We start from the raw sequence: 7,320 nt of genomic DNA on the forward strand, positions 1-7,320 counted from the left end.
TTATGTTCTTTCCCTCTTATTTCAGAGGCTTCCTAGAAATTGACTGGTGTGTCTCTAATTTCTGCTGAGCTGATTTTATTAAAAACACTGCACCATAGGAGGTTTGACCTTCTAAAATACTAAACATGTCTGCTTTAGAAAATCACAAAGCTCTCCTCTGGAGCGCCCGTAAATCTGGTTTCAATATGGTTTGATTATAGGCTGAAAGCTTGAAGGCAGGGCATCTAGCATGGCAGATGCAGAACTGCCCTTCTCAGGCCAGGACAGCTTTTTCCCTTTATAACGTCTAATTGGTCCTCTTCTGTGCCTCTTAGCCTAAATAACTTTAAACCTCCAGAGCTGTGTGAACCTCAGCAAGCTGGAATCGAGTTGAGCACTCGGTTTTGCTGCCTGGAGAATGGGGACAATAATACAACTTCAGAGGAATACTGTGAACACAGAATATCAGGCCTGATGTTAATCTCTCAGGGGGCGGGCAGATGCTGTAATTATTTCCGTTAAGAACACAAACGTTGCCAGGTGTGTTGCTGAATGTCTTTAATCTCAGGAGGGAGACAGACGCAGGAAGATCTCGGTGAGTTTCAGGCCATCCTGGTCTACATACATAGCAAGTTCCAGGACAGATAGGGACCATAAAGCCCTAAACAAAACAAAACAAACAGAAAAACCCAGAAAAATGAAAGAAAATCAACCAACACGAACTAACAGCACAAAAGTGTTAGTTTCATTGGTAAAGCACTTACCTAATGCTTGTGAGGCCTTGGGTTCAATCTCTAGGACCAAGAGAAAAAGTTAAAGGCAGGCAAATCTGTGACAGTTGAGTTCCACATCAGCTAAGGCTACATAATGAGACCTTGTCTCAAAACAACAAAACCAAAAACAAAACTAAAACCCTAGAGATTAGGGAACGAATGAATGCTTTATAGATCGAACGACTGAGTTCGATTATATGGTAGGTTGTTTTTCATTGATTTTGAACTGTTTCAAATCTGCAGATTTGAGATGAGCAACGTTTCAGTAAACTGCTGTCTGGACTTAGCAACGTTAGTACTCATGTGCTGTTTTTGTATGCTTTCCTCACACATACGGACTATTTTGGTTTGTAATTGTTTCCTTTGGGGATAATTGTATGGCCACTGGAAGAATATGTTAATCTCCTGTACCTGTTTCCTTCCTGAGCTCTCTTAGAGTTATGGATACACTGGTGAGTCTCAGCGAGGGGCAGATTCTATCTCGGTAGCCCTTGGAGGCTGGATTCATTCTGCACAGTCACCGCCATCAGTTAAAACATGCCCACAGGTGCTTCCAGCAAAGTACAAGTAGCTGCTGTACTGGCTTCTGGAATTTTGTCACAGAGTTGGGGGTTTCATAACTGAAGAACTATTTAATTTCTCTGAAAAAGGGCATTTGTTTTATTTGTTACTCTTTGGGCCACAGTTATAATTGAAGAATTAAATGCCGTGCTATCAATTCACTGATTCCCTTACCCAATTGATGATCAGCTCAGTCAGCTGACTCGTCAAAGTTCCTCAGTGATCTGAGAATTCAAGATGCTATTTAAAGCCTCTTCCAGTTTTGGTCACCTCTTTATTCGGGGTGTGGTTTAAACTCTAAGTGTGTGCTCCTAGATCAGCTAAGGATGCACTATATCGTAGCTTGCACAGTGATTTGCTTTTCTCATCTGAGAGATTTAGAAGGGGGTGAAGCTCAATTAACCTAGATAGGAATTTATTTCCTGCAGCAAGGTAATTTTCCACTGGGTATTCTTTTTAAGAAACCTGGAAGCAAGGATTCGAGAGATGGCTCAGTGGTTAGGAGCACTGGCTGCTGTTGCAGAGGTACTGAGCTAGATTCTCAGCACCCACACGGGGGCTCACAATCTCTCAAACTCCACTTCCAGGACATCCAATGATCTCTTTCGGCTTCCAAAGGCACCAGGCATTCAAATGGTACATAGATAAAATGTTCATACATATAAGATAATATTAAGTTTTCAAATAATTTTTTTTTTAAAATTTAGATGTTTTTGTGGCTAGGGAAGTCTACTGGGCATGTAAACTTTTTGCATTCTGCAAAGGTAGACCGGGTAATTGGAAAGGTATTGATAAGGAAGTGTGAGAGATGCTTTGGTAAGTTGTTAGGCTCTAACTGCCAGATGATATCGCAAGGCTTTTAGCATTCCTCAGGACTATGAGGAAAACCATTCTTCCTACTAGCCAAAGGCTAGATGGCCTCTAGGGTGATTTCACATAGTAGATTAGATTGCTTTCGAGGGGGAACTCAGGAAAGACCAGCCGCTAACTAGCTATATGCAGTAGGCACTTGGAGTGCTAATTAAATGGGCTTTGCAGTCCTAGACTAATTTTACATTGAACACCTTTCAAGGCAGTGCAGAAGTAGATGTTGGAGCTTGTGTGAAGTTGGTTTGTTTGTTGGTATGTGAAGACTAAGTTAGATGTGATGAATTAATAAACTGAGGCGTCATGCAGATTCACTCTGAAGACGCTCACGTTACAAACCTAATGGAACAAAAATTGCTTCAACAGTTAAGACCCTGAGAAATCAAAAAGCTCTTTATTCCTGGTCTCTCCGCTCCCCTGGAGTCTTCCAAGGGAACTCATAGGACAGTAGGAAACCGCCATGCCTCTAACATCAGTTCCTCAAAATCAAAAAACAAACAAAACAACCCCCCAAAAACTCTCTCTCTTGTGTGTGTGTCTGTGTGTGTGTGTCTGTGTGTGTGTGTCTGTGTGTGTGTCTGTGTGTGTGTGTGTGTCCATGTTAGAGAAATGTTTACTAAATTGAGTGGAAGTGGTTTTGGTAGCTAGTGACCTAACTTCACAGCTGCTCTGACTAATACAGGCCATTTCTCATTTGGATTAAAGGGTTAAACTGAACTTTGACCAGCGAAGAGCTATGATCAGTTATCTTTGCCCACTTCTATAAACCCGAAGAAAGAATTAGAGGAAAAACAAATTATATTATAATTTGTTTTTATATTATTTTTTATATTATTATATATAATATTATATTATTTTATATTATATTATATATTATAATAATAATAAATTATTATTATTGTCAAGCCTTTGGATTCCTGTTGTCAGTAAATGTAAATGATTGCCCTTTCTCCTCTGTTTTTCTTTCTTTTTTTTTTTTTTTTTTTTTTTTTTTTTTTTGGTTTTTTGAGACAGGGTTTCTCTGTGTAGCCCTGGCTGTCCGAGAACTCACTCTGTAGACCAGGCTGGCCTCGAACTCAGAAATCTGCCTGCCTCTGCCTCCCAAGTGCTGGGATTAAAGGCGTGCGCCACCACCGCCCAGCTCATCTCCTCTGTTTTTCCATCTCAATTTATTGTCTTACAGGTTATAATCTGTGTTGGCAAACTGGGGAGGAGTTCTGGAAACTCTAGCATGCCTGAGGCTTGGACTTCTGTCTCTGGCACTGCAGTAATAATAACAGTAACAACAACAGCAACAACAACAATAATTGTGTGTGTGTGTGTGTGTGTGTGTGTGTGTGTGTGTGTGTGTAAGCCTAAAAGAGAACAAATTGCTGATTAAGGAAGACAAGGAGAAAAAAAAATAAGAGGCCCTAAAAATGAAACATTACTACAAAGCCAAACGGCTCAGCCTATCTGTGATCTTCAAGCTAATTTAAGGGAATACATAGCTAATATTCTTTTTGTTTGGTTTGGTTTGGTTCTTCAAGACAGGATTTCTTTGTATAGCCCTGGCTGTCTTGAAACCTCTGTTTCCTGAGTGCTGGGATTAAAGGCATGCAATACTAATGCATGGCTGCTAATATTCTTTAAACTAAGAGTTGTATTTTGCCTTGATAATTTTAACATCAAAAGTTTTTAACAGGATGTCCTAAAGAGTTTAGACCAAGCCACAGAGAGTTTTGCAGGTCAAAGCAGAGGATCCTGCAACCAGACTGACTACCTCATCCTCCCGGGATGCTTCCTGACTCCCAGCCACCCCAGGACTGGCACAGTCTCTTCTCCTGGAGAGCCTCTTCCCAGGGGAGCAAAGGTCACAGATTTCCTCCCAGCATTCAAGTAGGCCAAGACAGAAGACTCACCTCATATAAACAAACAAACAGACAGACAGACAGACAATCTAACCCACACATTTTTCTTTCTTTAATAAACTTAGTGTTAAAAAATTACCTTCAGGGATAGAGAGATGGCTTAGCAGTTCAGAGTACTGGCTGCTTTCAGAAGATCCACATTTGATTTTCAGTACCCACAAGGTGGCTCACAGAGTCTTAACTGCAGTTCCAGGTAAGAAGTTAACTTCTCACCTCTGTTGACATTAGGAATACACATGGTACACAGACATACATGCAGGAAAAACAATCATACACTTAGAAAATTACCTTCTATTTCAAAACTCAAATGATTTTTTGGACTTTTTTATATTGTCATTGAGACAGGTCCTGGGTTGTCAGGCTGGCCTGGAGGTTGCTATGTAGCTAAGGATGGTTTTGAACATCTGATCTTCCTGCCTCTGCCTCCCTAGTAGTACTTTACAGGGTACTGTCATTAAACGTAGGGCCTCATGCATGCTAGGCTACCCCTAGTAACCAGTTACACACCAGTCCTGAGCTTTTGATAAACCAGCCTGCCTCCATTTTAGGCTTGAAAGCCATCTTACAGTAAAAGCAAACTGGATTTATTCTTATTTATAATTAAGTCTGTTTCTCAAGGACTGGACTAAACCCTACCTGTCACCTTAACTACAAATGGTTCTGCATTGCCTGTTCCAGGATATAGCAACCATGCCTTTGTTTCAAAAGGTTGTTATGATCATGTTGTTATAGCTACCTTGTTACAACCGCCTTGCAATCATATCTTTGTTTCAGGAGGTTGTTATGACCAGCTTGTTATGCTTATGTTCTGTTTCTGTAACCCCACCTACTTGAACTACTTGTGAGAGCCCCCATTTAGAAACCTCCTACTCCCAAACTATCAAAGCTCTTATCTCTTAAACCCTGCCTTAGAGAGAGATAGCCTGTGTACACCACTAAAAATCCTTTCTTTAATTAATTTGTCTATGATGTGGGTCTGTGAACTTCTCACATCTCTGGGATTATTTCTGTTACTATATTATTATGTAGTGTTTTCTTAGAGTTTTTAAAGTTTTGGGGTGTGGTTTTCTTGGTTTTGTTTTTTTGTTTGTTTGTTTGTTTGTTTGTTTGTTTTGCTAGCTTTTGAGACAGAATCTAACTATGTAACTCAGGCTTGCCTTCTGCCTCAGACTTCCAAGTGCTAGGAATACAGGTGTTTGCCACCAAGCCTGGATTAATAAAAGGTAATTTTTGGAAAACCAATGCACATATGAACACAGGGGAGGATTCATTATTTTCTGATTTTAGATGATTTCTACTTTCTTGTATGCCTTGCCTTTATTCATATTCTTAAACTCTATTCTTTGTCTGTCTGTGTGTTTGACTTCTCTTGGCCCTGACTCAAACTAATGTCAACTTGTATTCAGTAGTGTTGATTTAAAATATGAATAAGCACAGATAAGAGGAATATTTTAAAATACAGGTGTCGCTGAGAGCCACACACATTTATTTTATGTAGCAAATAAATATTTGTTTATTGATGATGCCCTATGTGTCCAACTACATAAGTAACTAGAAAGCAGGTACTCTTGTAAAATCTGCTGTGTCATTTATCAGTCTTGGTCCAGTGCAGGACTCTTCACTAGTGTCTCCTAATTTCCCTGGGAGGTACTAGTTACCTCATAGACAACAGGAGGGAGAACTGCCTCTCCATCCTCCTGACTGAGAACTGTTAGGGGTCATTTCCCCATCCTGACACTTGATTGTGAAGCAGGTTGTAAATCCTTCCAGAGACTGCACAGTGTTAAACACTGAGCCTGCTTCACTTCTCTAAGTGTGGGAGTGTTTGCTTGCTTTTGTATGCACTTTGCTGCAAGGAGGCCCCTGGTTGCTTTGAAAAGCTGATTGTGTTTGTCCCAGTGTGGGACTTGACCTTTCCTCCTTGCAGGTTTATGGAGCTCTTTTCATGGTTCCCAGCGGGTGGGTTAGTGTCCCTAGGGCTCCCAGAAGACTGAAGGCCTGTGGGAAATCCATGTGCCCACAGCAAGGCTCTGTAACTCTGTCTAGGCTCTTCTGGCTTCATGTGGAGACACCACAGCAACAAACACCTGAGTGGAACAAACAGAACAAAAATAGATCTCTCTTCAGAATATCCATCACGAAAATACCTTGGCTAGAAAAAAAAGAAAACAAAAAAAAAACAAAAAAAACAAAAAAAAAAAAACAAGCTTTCTTTCTCTCCCCCCCACCCATCCAACCCCCACCCTGGTCTTCATCCTAGCCCTGGGAAAAAGCACCTTCTTTCTAGACTTGGAGTAGTATCCACCAAGTCCTAACTCCAATTATCCATGGAAGAACTTCCAACAGTCAAAAGTATTGTCCAGATGTTCACTCTAATGTTCTTATAGATTGAATACCTACTGTGGTGGGCATAGGCAATTTTCTAAGGACTCTAGGTTCAAGTTCACACAAGACATGTTATTAAGGGTGCCCTCTTAGGCTAATTAGCTTTTCAGTTTCCCCACACAACAGTGGGGATTGCTAATTATATCTGCCCTTTGTTGAGAGGATTGTCTGAAATAATACGAATGAAACTTACCATAGGCACTGCTCACAGGCTTGGACAAGTCCTACGGTGGCAGGGGCCAGCAGCTGGGCTGTGCAGATCCAAGAGCTAGGCTCTTGCATAGGTTAAGATCTATGGTTGTCGAGATGGCTCAGGAGGTGATGGTGCTTGCTTGAACCTCAGGATCCTCATGGTGGAAGAAGAGAAGCATCATAAGCTGTCCTGTCGGCCACACATATGCAGCACACGTACAGTGGTGGACACACATGCTCCTGGGCATACACATACAATAAATGTATGTATACAATTAAAGGCTAACAGATTTCGAAACTAGCTTAAACATCAAGTAGATTTTTAATAATTATATATACATATGTTGTATGCATAATTTACTTGGTTTGACTTCTACGTGAGGGAATACTTCGATTTCATTAGAAAGCACTGGAACTTCAACATCAACTGCAGAAAAACAAACAAACAAACAAACAAATTCATGAGCAAGATCATCCTCTAGAGGAAGGACCACAGGGCAACCTGGTCTAGAAGATGTCCCGTAGACCCTCTTTAAAGGAGATTCTGTGTTGGGCCAAGTTCACAGTTAAAACCAACCATTATGCCTTCTCTTTGGTTCTCTAATAAATAATGGAAATCAGGATACCTCCAGTCCACTTCAGTCTATTGATTG

This window comes from Arvicanthis niloticus, chromosome 8 (genome assembly GCF_011762505.2).
Source record: "Arvicanthis niloticus isolate mArvNil1 chromosome 8, mArvNil1.pat.X, whole genome shotgun sequence".
NCBI lineage: Eukaryota > Metazoa > Chordata > Mammalia > Rodentia > Muridae > Arvicanthis > Arvicanthis niloticus.